General features: G+C 30.0%; 1 pseudogene; it reads right to left on the bottom strand.

The window, feature by feature from the left end:
- Positions 1–7,242: 7,242 nt before the first annotated feature.
- On the bottom strand, positions 7,243–9,106 carry LOC111880985 (uncharacterized; annotated as a pseudogene).
- Between the last annotated feature and the right edge of the window lie 9,946 nt (positions 9,107–19,052).

Genomic DNA, 19,052 nt, shown 5'->3' with positions numbered 1-19,052 from the left:
GAGAGAGGAGGGTGAGAAATCGGCTCTAGGGTTTCTTGCCTTGCATGAATGCCGATTTCCCTCACCCAAGGGATCTATTTATACTATGAGCTACTAGGGTTTCACCTTTAACCCTAATTGAATAACTTAGGCCCTAAGTAATCCAAAGATCCTCCTAGATATTAGGCTTGGACGATTTTATGGTCTCCCAACCCTAAAATCCGTCCACCCTTATATCCATAAGGATACATAGCCCAAAACACAACTATCACACATTTGACAGTTTATGCCCCTTTATTAATCTCTTTAAGTCACCAAATTAATTCTCAATTAATTTATGACTTATATCAATCAAATAAAATTATTATGCCTTTAATATATTACTCTCATAACATATTAACAATAATATTTCTTCTCTTTTAACAAATCATCCTGTCAAGTTGCTATGGTGAAGGCAACCCAAAAGGACCATGCACAACCGGGTCAAGTATTTACCAAATATAGTTACAGCCTTAGACACTAATCCAACATATATATGGATAGGATCTTTTTAACTAGCAAATGGTGTGTTATTGTGTAACTTGATTTCGACCATTAGATGAAAAGAATGGATGATCATGATCATATGGTGTATGTTATTAAGATGGAATAACATACACCATATAAAAGGGTATTGTAGACATTTTATGTTTAATAATTTATAGAATGTGCACTAATTATGGGATGAGTTTTTTTACTATTATTTGAATAATTATTTGATGGATTTTTTTTACTATATTTAGGAATTGATTTTTTTTGCAAAAAGCATAAACATTCTAAGATAACTATTTTTGAAAAAAAAAACATATTCTTGACAGAATTCATTTTCAATCTTGAAAAAGTATGAATTTTTTTTGGAACGAGACTTTCCTAACGGAATATCAACCGGAAATAAATAAAATCTACAAAAAAAAAGTAAGAACAATCTACTAAAATCTAAAACCATTCTTATGAAATTAAGCTTCATTTTTTGACAGAATTACAAGAAAAGTAAGTTATATTCTTGAAAGAATTACATAAGAAATAATGATGAAACCATTGTTTTGGACTAAAAGTTACACCAAAATAAACATTATTCTAGAATTAGCTATGTCATAAAAAAAATACAATTTAAATTAAAAATAAGAATCAACATAATTCTATAAAGAATTGGATTTCCATCTATTAAGAATGTAAAAAATTATAATTGTCAATCTGTTTTTTTTTGAAAATAAATGTAAAATAGAAACATAAAACATAAAATTCTCCTAATAATGAAAGAATTACAAGAAAAAAATTGTAATTTAAAAAAAAAGTATCTGTCATTCTTATGAGAATACACTTGAATGCAGTCAATTTTAAAGATGTTGTGGGTATGCCGTTTTATTTCTTCCTTTACTTGTAATCTCAAAGAAATTGAAAAAATGAAATCAAGAACGAATCATTTCCTCTTAATCTGTAAGAATATTTATATTATAAGATTTAATATTTTTTGTTGAATATCATTTCTAGTATCATAATCAGAACAAAAACACAAAGATTAACGTTTAATTTCACAATAAACTATAAATTTACATAAACTATAAAGTTTGAAATTGTTAAATCAAAATTCATAAAATAAAAGAGTATGATATGGTCTGGTGGTGATGACTCAACTAAATATAATAATAAAAACTTTAGATTAAATCATATAACAAGGATCAGTAAAAAATATCAATTTACACAAGTATTTTAAATTAATTACTAATCATTACATCACTCACATTTACAATTGGCATGAAAATAAACCTTTTGCATAAAGAATTGAATCACATTTACCTATTACGATTAATAGAGATTTAATTGCAATTGAGTCGCTGACGCCATCAGAGACTATGGATCAATTTGACGGAATCTTAATTCCTTCGTCATCACAAAAGAATAAGAAATACAAAAACTCATAAATAAGAAATAAATTTTTGGAAATGTCTGAGCTTAGAGAGACATAGAGAGACAGATCGAAAGGAGATGGAAATTTCATAAGGTTTCGTCGATGATTATGAACCTGGTGATGACATGGTGATTTTTTTTGTGGGATGAAGACGATGGCGGTGGATAAATGCGACAGAGGCAGTGGAGTATACTTTGACGGCACCAGTGGAGCAGAAGTGATGAACGTGCTAGTTTGATGGAGGATGGAAATGATAGGATTAACTCAGAGAAAGAGATATATACATATTGTGGGTGTGTTTCGACAATTAAAGGGGTTTCAAATTAATAGTTACCTAAATTAGTTGATCAACTAAAATATAGTTAATTAATTATTATGTTAAATTACCATAACACCCTTATCTAAGGTTTTAAAGTGATTGGTTGAAATTAAGTAATACAATAACACAATATCTGTAGGTTTACATATGATCCTATATAGGGGTAGGTTCAATTGTAAATAACATCTATTGTGTAACCGTGTAACTAAATACTAGCCGTTAGATCAATCAAAAATAAAATAATTCTTGAAAGAATATTATTACAAAAGGAAACTACCACTCCATCATACTCAATAGGGTGTCCAAACCAGTTACTCTGTATAATATGTTAAAAAAACAAACTTTTTTGCCACCAACTAATACATAATTTAATTCCAAATTGCAGTTACTTGAGGAGGATACAAAATCATGAATGTGGCTAGAATTGTAAAGACCATAGCAACTGGTTGCATGTACAACCACAGAACCAACGATGCCTGTTTGATAAAAGCAAGCTAGAAATGAAACACGAAAACCTGTTTGATAAAAGCAAGCTAGAAATGAAACACGAAAACGAAGTTGCCATTCAAAAAACCACAAAACTCATATGTATTCTAAAAGTTCGTTTCTTAATTCTTACATAGACGAGTAAATATCTACTAATTCAGCAATTACCTCTAAAAAGGGCTAAGAAAAAACTGATCTGTAGCTTCATACTAACAGAAGGAGTGTAGCTTCATACTAACAGAAGGAGAAGGAAGAGACTGTAAGTAAGACATCGACATATCTTGAAGCGAAAGGCATTTAGTTTTATGTAAGGTAATGAATTTGAGATTTAATATTGAACAGTTGGGGATAATCAAGGAACGTATACTCATTTCTATGCACACACTGTTCACGAATAATGAATTACAGGAGGCGGGAAAGCGATTATTACAATGACATTTGAATCATCGAGATGAATGGAAGTATAAATGTGAATTAATAATAAAATAGAACCCAATACAAACTTACAAGATATCTTATATGTATAAAAAAAGGGCAAAAGCATGCGAATCAACCTACCACCTATAAATCGAGAAGAATGGGAAAAAAGGTTTGTCGTGTTCCAACAAAACACACACACACACACGTGCTCGAGATTAAGGAGGTAGGGCACGAATCAGAAAAATAAATTGCTCTTCGCTATCATCTTGACCATGAATGGACACCTCGACCCTAATTAATCGACTTCTACAATCAACCTTCCATACGATGAGAAGGATATCAAGATAAAAGGAGGTTGCGATCAAGACTAGAAAGAATGAGAGCGACTATGGTTTTCTTCTCCATTTTGGAAGACTTTTGTGCGTCTGGTGTCAATAGTGATGGGGAGGTTGAAGATTGTGGTGACTACAAAGATGATTTAATATTAATAATTTAATTTTAATGTTAATTACTTTCATACCACTATGTAAGTTTTTAAAATAATCGGCCAAAATTGAGTTACATATTTATACAATAATTGGTAGAATGAATATATATATATATATATATATATATATATATATATATATATATATATATATATATATATATATATATATATATATATATATAGGGTGAGGTTCAATAGAGAACCATAATTAACCAAGGAATCAATCTTTTTTTCAACTTTTAGAACTTATTTTTTGAGTAAATTACATGAATTGTCCCTATGGTTTGGGGTAATTTGCGCGCTTGGTCCCCTAACTTATTTTTTCAACTCGTAAAGTCCCTACTGTTTGTTTTTGTTACGCGCTTAGTCCCTACTTTTTGTTTTTGTTACGCGATTGGTCCCTATTTTACCTAAAAAAACGATTATTTAAATAGGAAAAAATGATAGGATAGGTAAGGTAAGATGATGGAGGTTGGGGTTGGGGTGTATTTAGTTAAATATTTTAAAAATTAAGGGCAAAATAGTTTTTTTTAGGTAAGACAGGGACCAAGCGTGTAACAAAAACAAACAGTAGGGACCTTCTGAGTTAAAAAAATAAGTTAGGGACCAAACGTGCAATTTACCTTAAACCATAGGGACCATTTGTGTAATTTACTTTTTTTTTTAATAAAAAAAAAAAAACTAAAAATACAGAAATTCATAACTTTTTATCATTTTTCCAATGATATAAAATTCGATTTTTTTTTACGTCAAATTCACAATGTGAATCTTCGAAAATTCACAACGTGAATCCGGATTCAAACAGTGAATCCGAAAGATATTTTTCACATTCACAATGTTAATATATGAATTTAAATATTTTTTTTCGATAAAGAATAAGCTCTAAAAATTGAAAAAAAATTTTGGTTCCTTGAAGAACCCATAATTATGGTTCTCTATTGAACTTTTCTATATATATATATATATATATATATATATATATATATATATATATATATATATATAGAGAGAGAGAGAGAGAGAGAGAGAGAGAGAGAGAGAGAGAGAGAGAGAGAGAGAGAGAGAGAGAGAGAGAGAGAGAGAGAGAGAGAGAGAGACCAGCTAACTTATTTTTCATTGTATGACTCAGGGAAAACATGTGTTCAACTGTATATAAACAACTTCATGTCATCACTTCATTTTTCCAAGGTGCACCAATTTTTCTTCAACGTGTGCTTTGTCTGAACACAACAAAAACACACATCCGTCAAACAAATGTTTCTTATTTGCTGATAAGGGCTTTGAAAATGACAAGGCAATGTTATCTTCCCACTCCTCTCACTAGCTAAAGATGTATTTTCTAATATGGTAAGAGTGATAAGACAACTTCTCTTGTCTATATCTGTGTGATTTTGTTGATAAAGTTACTAAAATAATACTTTATTCTAGCATATCAAAGTCGAAGTGAATAACAAGAAAAACACATACCAACTAATTATGAAATACTTTATTCTAGGTAAAGATGTAAAAGATCCATTAAGTTCCAATAATAATTTTGGTCAATAAAATTAAAAAATACAATACAAATGATATGGTTCATGGGACTTTTCGTAAACTTAACCTATCAAAATTAAAAATTGAGCCCAACATTGTTTTTGTTACCTTTTGAAATAGGCGACATCAGTAAATGTGATTCAAAGCCTTGAACAATTTTATTTTCTCTCTCAGCTGAAACTCCATGAACGACTTCATTTTTCAATTCATAAATTACACATTAAGGTTGTTTGGATGATGCAGATCGAACAGAACAGGGGTTGCGACTATGGCGGTGGTGAGTGTGGATGATGAAGATGATAACAGGTGCATGATGGGCGGCTTGGTGAAGATGAAGGCAGTAGGGTGGGTTGGTACTCTAAAAAATGGTGACGTGTGTTTATGGCTGCATTCAATATATATTTAATTAGAGAGAAGCTAATTTAATGGAAACTAGGAAAGAGCCCATGCTCCGCATGGGTTGTAAATAATTTAAAGTTTTCTAAAAAATTGGTTGGAAATAATTTAAAGTTTCCTAAAAAAATTGGTTGGAAATAATTTAAAGTTTTCTAAGAAATATTGGCACAAAAGTGATATTTGTCAAAGTTCAGTGGCGTTAGTGTAAAAAATCATCAAACGTTAGTGCCAAGAGTGTAAATATGTAAAAGTGAAAATTTTGTACCAAAAGTGTACAAAAATAAAAATAAAGTGGCAAAAATATGAATTGAAAAAGGTTTCTGTTAAGGCAAAAATGTAAAGAAATAAAACTAAAGTGGTAAAAGTATGAATTGAAAAAGGTTAAGGCAAAAGTATAGGGAAATAAAAGTATAGTGGCAAAAGTATGAATTGGAAAAAATTAAAAGTGGCAAAAGTATGAATTAAAAAAGGTTAAGGCAAAAATGTAAAAAACTAAAAGTAAAATGAATAAGAAATAAAACTAAAGTGGTAAAAGTATGAATTGGAAAAGATTAAGGCAAAAGTGTAAAGAAATAAAAGTATAGTGTCAAAAGTATGAAGTGAAAAAAGTTAAAAGTGGCAAAAATATGAATTGAAAAATATTAAGGTAAAAATGTAAAGAAATAAAAGTAAAGTGTCAAAACTATGAATTGGAAAAAGTTACTGTTAAAACTATCCATGTGCTTTAATATATATATATATATATATATATATATATATATATATATATATATATATATATATATATATATATATATATATATATATATATACAAAGAATTGAAATTCCATGACTACCCTTTATGTCAATTTAATAATTACAAATATAGTTTGTTAGTTTCATAGTTTACAAAAATGACACATTGATATTAGCATTTGATACAGAAAAATGGAATTACAGTAGAGAACGGAAATTCAGAAATAAAGAATTAAGCTAGAGAGATAGAATTGACTCTCCAGTTTGGTAGAACTCAAGTCACTAGAGAAATGTTTATGATAATCATTTTTTTTGTTTGGTTGTATTACCCAATGAAATGGAAATGAGTTTTTTTTATCTTGTTTATTCATTTTCAAACAAATTTTTTTTTATAAAAACGCATTATGATCTACATCTTAATTAGTCAAAATATACATCTTTTATGTTTTAATTTTTCATTTTAATATTAATTGTTACCAAATAAATTATTTTCTATTTAATTAATATTATTTTATATACATCTTGTATTGAAAACCATATTTCTAACATAAATGAATAACTTACAAATAGATTTTAAAGAAATATGAAAATCATACCATTCAAAAACTATGTCCAATATAGGATATGCAAAAGTAAAATTAAATATTCCTAACAACTAAAAAAACTTAACTATGTCTAATAGAGTATGTGCAAAGCGTCAATTTCAGTACTCGTAAAAACTAAAAAAAACATAACTTAAATATCCTAATCATGATACTGAGTTATCCGCAATCACTGCCATGTAAAAAAAATTCTTCTTCCGTCATCTTAAAAAACGATCGGGCACAAAATTGATTTTTGCTAAATATGTTAATCATCTTAATTTGTTGTTTGACATTAATATTTGTCATGCGTTGTATTCTTCAATAACTTTATCTATCATATCACATGCTTCCTTATTTTCTTGTCTTCATATATTGTACATTAAGTTTCTCACCAACCTCCTTGAAAATGTCTTTCATTTCTTTTGCTGCTTCCTTATAAGAGCTTTCGGTGTCATCAGTTAGAGGCCTTTTGCGTTTACTATTGACACAAGCAGTTTGTTGTGTCTCTTCAATAATAACTTCCAACCCTTCCATATCAAAATGTGAGTTTCTTTATGTCTCTTTAATCACATCTTCTCCAAGATCAGTAGCTCCATTATTAGTAGCTCCATCCTTACCGAAGATTTTACACAGGTTATCGAATTTGGGAAATGGTTTATCGCGAAAACATGCAACACCTTTATGACTCTACAAGAATGACACAAAATTAATTTGTTACTATTCAATTACAATATGTTTTAATGATGCTAAAAATACTACAAACATAATCATTATATTACCTTTATGTACTCATCCCAAACTCCAGCATTGACGGTAACACACCATTTATCTGTATCCCAACCGAATCCACTCGTGTTTGTTCCATATTCCATGTCGTGCATGCTGCTGAAATGGTTTTTCCATGTCTTCATCCTCGGTTTAATATGAGGCTCTGCTTTCAAACCCGAGTTAGAAAGACTTACATTTAGTAATTGTTGCATCGCCTTCAAATAACTGGGTTTGAATCAGTTGTCGACACCACCATACTTTTTGGATACGTGTAACTCTAACAATGCTTCAATCAACTTTGCATCCTCTTCACTAGTCCATGTGTGTTTGTTTCGCCCTGCCATGCCTACATTTTTTTACATAATAGATGTTTCAAATAGTAATTCAACCATTAAACATAATATTATCACACCATATGAATACAAAATATTATACAACAATCCTAACAACCCATGTTTAGGGTTGATTAACTTAACCAAAACTTAACCAATTAAGATTTTTTTTATGCTAAAACATAGACAATACAGAGGACTACAATTAAAAAAAAATCACCTCATTTCGAGCATGTATGAAGCTTTTATGATGGTTCAAAGTTGGACAAAATTTATAAAAAGTGTTGAAATATTATACAACAATCCTAAAAACCAATGTTTAGGGTTGTATAACCTAACCAAAACTTAACCAATTAAGCTGTTTTTTTATGCTAAGACGTAGAAAATATAGAGGACGACAATTTGAAAAAAAAAAATCACCTCATTCCGAGCATGAATGAAGATTTTATGATGGTTCAAAGTTGGATAGAATTTATAAAAAGTGTTGAAATACTATACAACAATCCTAACAACCCATGTTTCGGGGTTGTATAACTTAAACAAAAACTTAACCACTCAAGTTGTTTTTTATGCTAAAATGTAGACAATACAGATGACTATAATCTGAAGAAAAAATTGCCTCATTCCGGGCATGTATGAAGATTTTATGGCTGTTCAAATTAGAAAAAAAAATCTTAAAAAACTGATATTGTAAAAAAATGTTTTTTTTTTTCCATACAACTCAAGCACAAACAAGGAACAAATAGTAATTAATCATCATTGAACACTTATCTACATGATTCAAACACCAAGAATCGATTTCAACATAGCAAAATTCAAACATGTACAAAGAAGCAATTCATAGCAAAATTAACATATTCTTGAATTGGAATTCAAATACAGAATTCATAGCAAATTATCATAGAATCGACCGAGAAAGAAGAATCAGAAATGAACGTGAAGTCATATCTTCAACTGGAAGAGGATCGATGCTACCAAAATCGACCAAGAAGTTGCTACACAGAAGCGTGAAACCGTGAATCGAACAACACAAAGTCAAGTACGGCGTATGTAGGGCAAACGAGAATGGAAATTGATCACTTACGAGGGTCGACTGCATGAAATCTAGTAGCCATCATTTGGAAAAAATTCAGAAATTACATGTATTGGGGATTAACTGGGGGCTATATGAATTATCCGCTTTTTTTGTGATTCTTGACCCACGCACATCTTTCTTTTCTCCTCCTTTTTCTTTTAAAAAATAGAGAATTATTTTGATGGAAAATGAATTGGTTTATTTCTCAATTCCTTATTTTTTTTATTAACCCAACAAGAGAAAAGGAATTCGTTTTCTCTGCTTTTATTTTCCTGTATCAAACACCCCCTAAAAGTTTAGATGACTCAGCTTCATTCCCATGTTCTCAACTTTTTCGATTTTCTCAGTTTAACCTCTCTCTCTCTCTCTCTCTCTCTATATATATATATATATATATATATATATATATCCTTTTTAATAAATAAAGAACTTTTTGCCACTTGTCAATTTCTTATGTATTTGGACACATGTAATTTTGTGGTTAATTTTTAGAAATTAATTTGCACTTGTCATTTTGTGGTAATTTTTGATTTTCTTAATTAACTATCTAATTTTTAGGTTATAGAAAGTAATTAATGTGTCATTAATTTGTTTTCTTATATTTTCAAATTTTAATATGTTTCCTTCAATATATATAATTCAAAATTGATATGTTTCTTTTAAAGTTCATTGTCATTTTAGGCAAAATGGTCTATATATAAAAAATAATCAAACTTTGTTGTTTTTTGTTGACAAACTAAAAAAACCTTATATAGTATATATATATATATATATATATATATATATTGTAGTTTATTTTATTAATATAAATTGAATTATTTAGTTATTCATCATTTTGTTTGTATATATATTTTGAAAATTTATTTTAAAAAATACTTAATGTTTATACTTTGATATTTAATGTTTTTTGTAAAAAAAATATTTAACGTTTATATCTTCATATATAGTTTTTTTTAATCAACCCGTGTAGTACACGTGTTTCACACCTAGTATACACACACACACACACCAAATGTGTGTCCGTGCAAAGCGGTTGCGATAAATAACTCTTTTGGCTAATAGTTTCTTATGGAGAAATAACTATTGAATTTTATTATTAGTTATTATTTAATAAAACTGCCACTTTTAAATATAATATTTATGTTTATACCTTATATTTATATTGGATGTTTGTACTATTGATGTAAATTAATTAATATTGATGTTTAGATTAAGAAATGCAAATTAATATATATAAATGAATTTAATATTTTAAAATTTTCATTTTGCTCCAAACTGAATTTTTTAATAACCTTCCTTAATTCAAATCTTCAAACTTTTGACAAGTATTAATGAATTATTTATGCATAATTGATCTATACGAAAAGTTTTGTAACTTATACCTCTTAAAATTAAAGATATGACTAATATGTTTTCTAAGATAGTATAATATATATAGGTCTCTCGACAATGCATAAAGCTTACAAGTTGAAGTGATATAGTAATGGAATTACCGAATGCTAAGGTGAGCCAATATATTTTTCATAAACAGTGTACATAGTTGAAATTAGGATGTTGTCTATTGTTGATGATGCCAATATGTGCTCTATGAGATATGCTACTATTTAGCCTTCGATGTTAATTGTATGCTTTAGAAATTTGGTTAATATGCCTATCTTGGTACTTGATATGATTATTTCCAACTATAATGCATCATATGAAATGTTAGATACATGATAGCTAATTTGATAAGTATTCCTATTGAATGCATACTATAATCTACACTTATGATTACATGAATATTTGATGCTTGTACTTGATTTACGATTGATTGTGCGGTATTATGCGTAGAGGGGTAGGGTAGAAATTATCACTTAGCTTGAAACCATATCCAGATACATTCGAGTCTGGTTGGTTGAAAAATATCTTATATGAAAAGAGATTAATCTATAAAAGAGTTATTTGGTCTTTCTAGATCCTCGTGAGACATGTGGTATGCATACACTTTGGTGTTCGTGAACTAGTGTGATGTTGGCCATTCGATCAAGTCATGTACAAGCATAACGTACGCGTTGGGAGGTGTCAGATGAATGAAACTGATTGTACCAACACCAATATGATAACTCAATGTGCTTGTACATTGCATATTTGGAGTAGTGTAAGTGGAGTCTCAGAGTCAGTGTTATGGGTGGGAGTTGCAATCAACTTGAGCATTTGGTTGTCCGGGCACATTAATAGCAAATAGGGTGTCTCCCTTTGGGTTAAGAACCACTATGAGACTATCTATACTTATATGATTACAGTACATTCCTTTAATACAACGATATATGATAATGATATGATTATGTGTAAAATATGAACAATGATACACAAATGAGTGAAATATGAAAGAACAGAATATGAATGAATGATATATGATTGGATAATTTATGATGAAATGATATGTGAGAGAATATTGATAGATGAATGATATATGATTCTATTTACATGATTATAATTTGAATGATTGGCTCATTAGGAGATTGTATGTTTTCTTTTTAATTGTATACAACTCTTATCGGCTCACGAAGCATTTGTTGACAATTGTTTCTTTCCTATGTGCTTTTATGATCGGTACAGGTAGCGTATGAGCTTAGCTTGGTGACATGGGATCACTTTTGTGTATTTGTCCTTAGATTGAAGATGTCACTTGGACACGTTCCTTACTTTTGGATATTTATGATTTCGCTACAATTAAATACTTTTGATATTTTGGTTTTGATTTGAACGTAAGATTGTGGTTTGAAATGTTTTTGAAATAAACAATGTTTAAACCCTTCTATGGCATTTTTCCATTAAAAGGTATAAAAAATAAATGATTTTTTTGGGTAAAAATCATGACGTTACAACCTTAACATGATAGACTCAAGGCATAGATGAGATTACCATGCCATTAACACATAAGATGTTTTTCAATCCCATAAATTCTAAGAGCTACATTCTCGATGTAATTGATTATCGTAACCTACCAATCGATATAATCTCTTATGTTGTGGGTCACCGCCTCAAGTAATTATGGGTAATGAGGATCTTAGCCTTTAATCTTAATTTAAAGGGTAATTAATATTAAATGGAAATTATATATAAAAGATATTAAAATTAAATCTTAATATTTTGTTGGAGACTACACCAACTGTAACAAACTCTCTCACAATTTGTTCCATCATAGAAAGAGAAAAACTAATCGGACCAAATTTTCTAGATTGGTTTCGTCAGCTGAAAATTGTTCTCAAGCTGGAAAGAGAGGAATATGTCCCTGAGGAACCTATTCCAGATGAACTTCTTTATAATTTTGTCAAGAATTGAAAGACGCTCAAACGAAACATCTGAATGATTTGATCAATATCGCTTGCATCATGCTGGCTTCCATGGTCCTCGAGCTTCAAAACAATTTTGAACACCATGAAGCTCTCAAAATGATCAAGCAATGGAAAATCATGTTTCGTGTTCAAGAAAAATAAGAAGGTTTGAATCATTGACTGCTTTTATCAACTATAATATGGATGAGGGTTCTTATGTGAGCACTCATGTGCTCAAAATTAAAGTTTACGCCGAACAACTTTCACCTTGTGGATTCCCATTTGTGGATCTGCTCGCAATGGATGTGATCCTTATGTGATTTCCAAAATCATTAAATAAATTTATGATGAACTTCATGATGAATGAATGGGAGTATTAAGTTATTGGATTGCATTTGATATTGAAGAAATTCGAGGCTAGTATCGAAAGTCTGGAAATCATGTCATGATGATCGACGAGGGTTAAATCTTCAAGAAATCCAAAACTGGTACTGCAACCGGGAAGGGGAAAAGAAATCCTTTAAGAAAGGAAAAATAAAAGGGCAAGGGACAAAGGAAGCCTCGTGCTTCCAACCCTACAACAAAGCCTACACATGTTGCTGGCTCTGATTTCTTTTACTATAATAAAAAAGGAACACTAGAAATGTAATTGTTCCATCTACCTGGAGGAAGAAGAACAATGCTAGTCAGATTGTCACCTCAAGTATATATGTAATTGAATTATACACATTGAATACCAACTCTTAGGTATTCGATACTGGTTTTGGTACTTACATTTGTAATAATTTGTAGGGACTAAAGAATATTAGAGAACCGAGAGTTGGCGATTTAGACCTACATGTAGGAAATAACGCCAAAGTAGCTATCAAGTCCATAAGACAATATCATCTCCTACTTTTAAATGGTCTTTAGCTTATTTTGAAAAATTGTTATTATATACCTAGTATACTAGGAATATTATCTCTACGTTCCATTTGTATGGACAAGGTTTTCTTTAAGGATAATGTATTATATTTTGTGACTTGTCTAAATAATGGGATATTCGAGAGTGATTTAAATGGTTCATATAAAAGAAACAACTCAATATACAATTTGAAAAATAAGAAAAAAAACTTGTACTTTAATAAAACTTATTTATAGCATTGTTTCCTTGGGAACATAAACAAGATCCGCATCGCTACAATTCAAAAGGATTGAATCTTAGAATCAACAAGATTGAAGTTTTTTCTTTTTATGTAGGTGAATCTTGTCTATGTGGCAAGATGATGAAATCTCCTTTTACTGGCCTCGATGAAAAAGCCTTGGATCTATTAGGACTCATACATACCGATTTATTTGGGCCTTTTAGGACAATAGCTAGAAGCAGTGAAAGATACTTTATTACATTTAATGATGATTTCAAAAGATATTGATATGTGTATCTAATGAAACACAAACGTTAAGAATTTAATGTCTTCAAATTATTCCAAAACAAAGTACAAAATCAACTACGGAAAAGGACAACGTCTATACGATTAGATCATGGTGCAGAATATCTAAGTTACAATTTTGATGAACATCTTAAGAGTTGTAGTATAGTACCACAACTCACTCCACCTGGAACACCACATTATAATCGTGCTTCTGGGAAGTGAAACCCTTTTAGAAATGGTACAATCAATCATGATCCATACTTCCCTTCCTCATTTGTTATAAGGATATACCATGGAAACCGCAACATGTATTGTAAATATGGTCCTAACTAAGAAGGTTAGTACGACTCCATACGGGTTATGCCATAGAAAGCTTCCATTAATGTCTTACCTAAATGTTTGGGTTGGTGAAGCTTATGTTAAATGTAATACATCTAACAAACTTCAACTCATATCTTAGAAATATATTTTTATGGGATACCCAAAAGAAACCATTGGCAATTACTTCTTTTAGAAAGAAGAAAACTGAGTATTCATAGCTCAAAAAGTTGTATTCCTTGAAAATGACTTTATTATAAATAAAGCAAGTTGGGGACCTATTGATCTCAAAGTAATTTAACAGACATAACCTATATTTGAGGATAACAGTCACAAGATCTTGTTATACCCGAAACTATTATTTGGATGCCAAATGATGCACCAACCATACGAAGCTCAAGTAGACCTCGCCAGGAACCTAAAATATTTGGATTTTTCATTCCCAAAGAGGAAGTATTCTTGGTGGATCAAGGTGAGCCCATTAATTTCAAGGTAGCTACTACAGATTCATAATCTAAAAAATGGCTTGAAGACAAGAGAGCAAGATTCAGTGTATGTATGATAATCAAGTATATGACTTGGTTGAGTTACCTCCTCACAGAAAGGATGATGGAAGCAAGTGGACCTTCAAGAAGAATATCAACATTGATGGAAATGTGAAAATCTTCAAGGCACGACTTTTCGTGAAAGGCTACACTCAAATTCATGGTATTGACTATGATGATACTTTCTCGCCAAATTCCAAGATTAAATCTATTAAGATTATCATGGCTATAGTTACATTTACAACTAATATATGTCATATGGATGTCAAAACTGCTTTCCTTAATGGATATCATGAAGAACATGTCTATATAGAACAACTTGAAGGTTTTGTCAAACTTGATAACCTAAAGAATATGTGTAAACTGAAGAAGTCCAATTATGGATTGAAACAAGCAACAAGGACTTGGTATCATCATTTTGATGAGAAAGTCAAAAGATTTGGTTTCTCACAAAGCCCTGATGAACCGTGTGTATACATCAAGGCAAGTGGGAGCAAAATTGTTTTTCCGATTCTATATATAGATGACATATTATTGATCGGGAATGATATCCCAACAACATTAAAAGAATCTAAGGCTTATCTTATTATGTCCTTTCAGATTAAAGATATAAGGGAAGAGATATACATACTTGGAATTAAGATCTATTGATATAGATATATCCAAATCATTGGATTGTTTTAGAATACATACATTGATAAAGTCATAAAATGCTTTTCAATGGACAACTCAACATGGGGAATTGTACCCATGCTGCATCGAACATTTTTTCAAAGTCACATTGTCCTAGTATAAATGATGAGATTGAAAGAATGAGTCGCATATCGTATACTTCAACAGTAGGTTCAATTATGTATTCTATGACATGTATAAGGCTAGATGTAGCTTATGCACTGAGTATGACCAGATATCAAGCTAATAGAGGCGAAAAACATTGGATGGCAATAAAGAACATCCTTATGTACTTAAGAAGAACTAAGGATATGTTCTTGGTTTACAGATGAGTTACCGAAGAGCTCGTTGTAAGATGTTACACTGATGCCAACTTCAACATTGATCGAGATGATTCTCAATCATAATGGGGATACTTGTTCACCCTCAATGGAGGAGCTATTGCTTGGGAAAGTGTCAACGTAATATGTGATTGCACTATCTACAATAGAGTATGAGTATATAACTGCATCAGAAGCAACTCAAGAAGTTGATTAGATGAAGAATTTTGTCGGTGATATGGATATTTTTCAAAGCATCAAGAATGCCATTAAGATTCTTTGTGACAATAATAGTTCCATTTCTATCATAAGAGACCCGATGGTGCCAAACAAGACTAGACACAATCAATGGAAATACTATTTCATTTGTTAGGAACTGGAACTGGGAAATTCATTCATTGAAAAGGCTCATACATATGAAAATCTAGCAAATCCTTTCATGAAGCCACTTTCTCAAAATAAGTTTGAGAATCATGAAAAAGGAATAGGTTTTTGATTAGCTAGTGAATGGATTTAAATATATGTTTTATTAATATCATGATATTCTGAACAATATAACAATGACATGTAATCTATTTTGATATATGAGACATCTCTCTTTCATTAATGTTATTGTGTTCTATGTTAACATGTTTTCGATCCTCGAATAAACTAGTTATTCTAAATTTTCCATTGCCACTCATTGTTATGGGAGAAACTATGAATAAAGACTAATATGAATTATATTCGTTGATTTCATGAGATGAAATATAAAGACGTTGCATCCAAGTTCATATGTACTTTTTGGAGAATAACTATTGGATATAAACCACTTCAAGAATCACTTTGTGGATCATTATTAGAAGTGAATCTTGAAAAAAAGTAAATATCTTTATGTCTTTTGACCTAAGATACATATTAGGGACTCGAGTATAGGGATTGTTATGCTTTGATATGGCTAAAAATTGTTCCTAATCATGCAGTTATAAAAACCATCGTTGGGTATAGTATGAACTATACAAGAAGCGTATGTACTGAAGACAAGATTTGTTCCTTTTTATATGTTGAGAATTATACATCTAAGGTGCCTTACTTGAAGTTGGATGATAAATGATAATGATTATGATCCATGTATCATGTCTAACATGATGTTTGTAACAAAGAGAATATTGATTAACTTACCTTATCCATTAATTATAGCTTTGAGTTCCTGTAATTGGATGTTGATGAATGACACCTCTTCTTATGTTATTATGGGGCAATAATTTGTTGCTAGTCGTTAACTATTGTCTACATCAATCTATAATGAATGTTGTGCAATTGAGAGATTGTGGTTATATATGCTCAAGAATCATTATTGAATGATATTGCTAATAACATATGATTCTATAGGGTCACACCTTTATCAAGTTTTACTTATTAAATATTTATTAAGTATTTGATTATTAATAAATATATTCAACTCTTGTATTTAACTAGGTAATTTTAATTTATGAAAATAATATTTCAAGAGAGTATAACTTGTTATTAAATCATATGGTATGTTTTAATAATTCATATACAGGTTTTTGGACACACTGGAGTTCACTAGACTTAACCATGTATATTAGTTTAATAAGATGAAGTGTTTGACACAATATCCTTATCCTCTCTCTTCTATTCGGCCAGAAATAGGCACGGGGTGTGTGATGTTGCCTTTTTAACTTCTTGTTACATGCACTATGCCTCTAAGTTGCCATCACGTTGCATTTAATGAAAGCATGTGTCTTAGATCTCAAGTGTGAGTATATAAGAGAGTGTAAGGCTTTCATTTTCTGCTAGTCTTTCTCTACTCTTTCTCTGATAGACAACTTTTCTCCTTATACCTCTCTTACTCTCTTAATAAAATAGTGAAATTATTGGGTGTTTTTAGTGCTTCTCCTTTAAGACTTATTTGTGATAAGTTCTTAAAGGCTTAAGAATTTCAAGATACAAGAAGAGAGCTAACATTCCTTGATGATAAAAACATGTTGGTGGATACCTCTAGAGAAGACCAGACTTCTTGTCTTTGTCATCTTCATTAATTCCTTAAATCTGAGTGGGATCAATTAGTACAAAGGTTTTTATGTTTAACCCCTTATGGATGTTTTAATATCTTTCTAACCTTTGTAATTGGATTCTTGATGGTTTTTTTAAATGGTCTTAAAATAATAGTTATTTTAATAATGTTAATGTTTTCATTTTAAGAAACCTTATAATTTTTATCTATTAAAACCCATGATGAAGTTTATGTATTGGAGTTTGGAAAAAATATTAAGTTAAAATTCTTAGATTTTTGTCTACATTGAAATTAATCATATAACTATATCACTAATATTTTTGGTTCATAGATTTTTCCATCAAGTCGTTATGCCATTATTCATTTATACTTTGATGAAAGAGTAGATCCAAATGGTTATAATTTGGAAACTTGAAGCGATGAGACAGAGCTATTTTATTGGGACGATTTTTAAGTAACTATGTGCTTTATGTAACTATTAGGTAAGCATTAACATTTAAACTCATGTATATATTTTATAATGTAGAAAAGTGTTGTTATGATGATGCAATAAGTTCAAAAGTGAAGACTTTGTGCAAGGATTCTACTAAAATCTGTTATTCGTTGGATAATAATGTCGATAAAGAGTGTGTCGACATAAAAGTTGAGATCAAACAATTGTAGGAGTTAATTGAGACGCGACATCAACAAAATGAAGCAAAATGCAGGAAACCGAACAACAACTTGCATAATCAATGACTATTATTAATTTTTTGACCGATCTTGTCAAAAGGTTTACTAGTCAGTGATATAGTATCATATATTAAATATTAATTTATTTTCTAGTGAATTTTTATTTTGAATTAGATTATCTTTTTTATTTATTTATTGAAGAATACTTATTTTCATTTGTATTATAGCTCTTGTTTCGATTTTTTATTAATTGCATTTTATTTAGTGCTACAAAATAATTTATAATTAGATTTTTTATTAAATATATTATGTGATTTGTTAGTGAAACATGGCTACTGAATTTTTCTATGTAAACGTGACTATGGAATATGCTACGAGAAGATGTGTATGAAATTTGATACATGAAGATATCTATGAAATTTGCTATAGAAATATGGCTACGAAATTTGCTACGGAAATATGGTTACCGAATTTTCTATGGGAACATAACTACATAATTCATTATGAAATCTTATTGCGGAGAGTAATCACTACATAAAATATTTACTACGGAATAAATTTCGTAGCAAAATTGCTATGAAATTAAATTTTAGTAGCAAAAATATTTGCAACGAGGAAAATTGCTATAGAATATGATTATCGAATTTCCTAGAAAATTACATAGCTATTCATGTTTAGCTACGAAATTTTGACTTTTTGCTATGAAATTTTTC

This window comes from Lactuca sativa, chromosome 4, assembly GCF_002870075.4.
Source record: "Lactuca sativa cultivar Salinas chromosome 4, Lsat_Salinas_v11, whole genome shotgun sequence".
NCBI lineage: Eukaryota > Viridiplantae > Streptophyta > Magnoliopsida > Asterales > Asteraceae > Lactuca > Lactuca sativa.
This window is presented reverse-complemented; position numbering and strand designations above follow the sequence as displayed.